The sequence below is a fragment of the Argopecten irradians genome, chromosome 16, assembly GCF_041381155.1.
Source record: "Argopecten irradians isolate NY chromosome 16, Ai_NY, whole genome shotgun sequence".
Classification (NCBI taxonomy): domain Eukaryota; kingdom Metazoa; phylum Mollusca; class Bivalvia; order Pectinida; family Pectinidae; genus Argopecten; species Argopecten irradians.
Window position 1 is genome coordinate 23,281,884 of NC_091149.1, and position 3,235 is coordinate 23,285,118.

The window sequence follows — 3,235 nt, forward strand, 5'->3', positions numbered from 1 at the left end:
AGGATCTGTATTTCAATCAGATTGGGCGCAGCTGGTACAATTCTAATACCCTACATGTAGGGGCAACTTCCATATAGAGCGATTTTGACAAGAAATTTTATTTTTCGATTTCATAAGAAATTATTCTGGATATACCAACATCATTTTTACCGACTTCAGCCTTCCTTTGCCCTACTTAAATGGAAATAAACTTTTGTTGAAATTTAAATATACAGCATCTCTCAAAACAACACATACAATTGAAGGCCGTCCTGAAATGACACTGGCTGTAAACAGAACGTCTGTTTTAATATGTAAACAAAGAAATATAAATTATGATATGGACTTGAATGACGTTGGTTAAACACTTGATGTTGTATCAGCTGTGGAGTGTCTTCGGGTGATTTGGACTGACATTTGTTGCTCCCGTCTTGCCATACAGCTTAGTGGCAAGCTAAGTAGTCCCGCGAGTCCGATGACGGCACCGCCGAAGTAGAATGCACTGTTGTAACTCCCGCTCCTTTCAGATAATATACCTGGAAATAAACATACCAAGTAATTGTCTAAACAGTAGTGATTTATTACAGTTTGTGATGGAACTTAAAATATTATATCAACACTTCCAATACCTACCAACTGTTAATAAATACCTTTACCATTTACAATTTAGAGCGAAACAAATACATCTTTTTTTTGTATTTGCATTCCTTTTTAAATCATTATAAATAATATCATGTTCGGATAAAAGTCATGGTAAACCGCAAATTTTCTACAAAATTCGTTTTAATCTTTGATAGAAGGTCAAAGACTGTAGTTATGTTTTTGTCTGGTTTGTGCGAGTGCTGATGGAATAAGGTCTCGAAATTAATACAAACACCGAGACGTTTATGAACTGTGCAACAGTAAAATAAACTTGCTTCATGCTATCATAAAATATATCATTTTAATAGAATACATTATTTTTGGAAATATTGCATATAACTGGTAACAATTTTATCTATAACGTTTCCAATCACTAATTTAGCCTTTATGTGTGGTTTTTATGTAATACTGGTTGGTGTCAGAAAATCAAAAGGACGCTAATGCGATTGGTGTCAGAAAATCAAAAGGACGCTAATGTGATTGAAATACAGATTTTTATTGTCACTTTGAGGAACGGAGTGGTTATAGGGATCTGTACTAGATTTAAAGGACGCCTAACTGAAAGTAACATAACTATGGTCTGTAGTAACAACTACCTGCAATAGGTGATCCAATGAATAAGGCAACGCCCATACACAGGAACTCTATTCCCAGTGCCGACGAAAGGACATGAAGACCCATCAGTTTGACAAGAATGATCGTTGCTAGTGAGGCGAAAGTGGCTGTGGGGTGATAAGAATAGCAGCGTTTTATTGGCAAAATGAAAAATAACATCCTCTATTTTTTATTCCGATTCGATAGATTTATTATTCTTGATTTACCGTATTTTATCGTTTATTTTTCTGGTAAGCAACATCTAGCCTCTACAAATCCTTATTATCACTGTTCAATAAAGAATCTGAAAGCATCATATTATGGGTCTGTCGAATTGGCTAATCAGATTGCAAATTAGGTTACCTGTAGTAGCTCCATACACAGCGGAGTACAGCGCAAGACTTGCAAACGTGGTGTAATATGGAACCAGACTTGTGCTTAGCGCCCCTATCAACAACATGGCACTGTTCAGAACAAGATTATTCACACACGACTTGTCAGATATATAACCGACCAGGACACGTGACACAATACTCGATACCCCAATGATTGAAATCAGTAGAGCACTTTCCCGGGATGACAGGCCGACAGATTCACTATGTACAGGCAGGTAACTGAATGGAATGTTAAATCCTGAAAAGAAGAAAATACAGAAAAGACAGGATAACATTACTGATAATCAGCTATATCCACTCAGAGATTATTTTATAGCGAAAATAAGGCCACCACGGATGATAACATATATAATTATTTGGTCGTTTCATTAGAGCCATTTAGTTGTTTGATTTATTAATTACGTCCTATTAAGATGTATGGTTAATTAGTTCATCACTGAAACATGCCGCAAAACACAGCCAACCCGGACACATTATACTGACAATGGGGGAACCAGTCGATCGTCCCACCCTATTCATTTTCGGTGCTAAGCAGAAACTACGACCACCTTTATGGATTTACCTTTTAAATTAATTATCGTCAGAAAGAAATTGATTAATATAACTCTAGAATCAACTGGATGTGACCGAGGAACGGATTAAATTTGCGATTACACCTAATTTATCTTTATTATCTTATTTTCTGGAATGATAATGTTAAGGTGAAAAAACAATGCGTTTTCTAAAAATAAAAAGTGTATTACCCATCAGATTGAAGAAACAGCAGCATATCTGAAGCAGGAACACAGGTTGTTTCAGCAATGATAGTTCAAATATTTCCGTTAATCGGCAACATCACCTTAGATTTAGTGAGGTTCTTTGTGAGGTAAGGGTAGACTTTTAAAAGGTTTTACTGTACTCTGATGAAGAAGCACTTTGTCGACTACCGATAGGTCTATACAAGGCACCACACACCAGTGTTTAGAACAATCGCAGACATTATCCAAATTGTTCCCTGCCATCCATATAACTCTAGGAGAAATTCAATGGTTGGAGCCATCACTAAAGCACCTACTCCAGATCCGGATACTGCTATCCCGGTAGCAAGAGCTCTGCGCTTCTCGAAATATATTCCAACAATAACAAGGGAAGTGGGATAAAGTAACGCCAATCCAAAACCTAAGAAGAATTAAACAAGAGGCCCATGGGCCTTAACGGTCACCTGAGTTTGAATATATAATAAAACAAACAACAGGCCCATGGGCCTTAACGGTCATCTGACTATTAGTACAATACAACATAGTCTCTCAAAGATTTTAGCCTATTTGACCCCAGTGACCTTGAATGAATGTCAATCTCATTATTTGAACAAACTTGGTAGCCCTTCACCTACGCATGCTCCAGGTCCAATATGAGTATTCTGGGCCTTTCGGTTCTTGAGAAGAAGTCGTTTAAAGATGAACTTAGTCTATTTAACCCATGTAACCTTGAATGAAGATCATGGCCCTTCATTTGAGCAAACTTTGTAGCCCTTCATCTCAGCATGCTGCAGGCCCGATATGAGTACCCTAGGTCTTCTGGTTTTTGAAAAGAAGCCATTTAAAGATTTAAGCCTTTTTGACCCCCATGACCTTGAATGAAGATCA

The 3,235-nt window shown here is 37.2% G+C and overlaps 1 pseudogene; it reads right to left on the minus strand.

Annotated features, from left to right (window-relative positions):
- Positions 1-328: 328 nt before the first annotated feature.
- LOC138310775 (monocarboxylate transporter 12-like) lies at positions 329-2,986 on the minus strand (annotated as a pseudogene).
- Between the last annotated feature and the right edge of the window lie 249 nt (positions 2,987-3,235).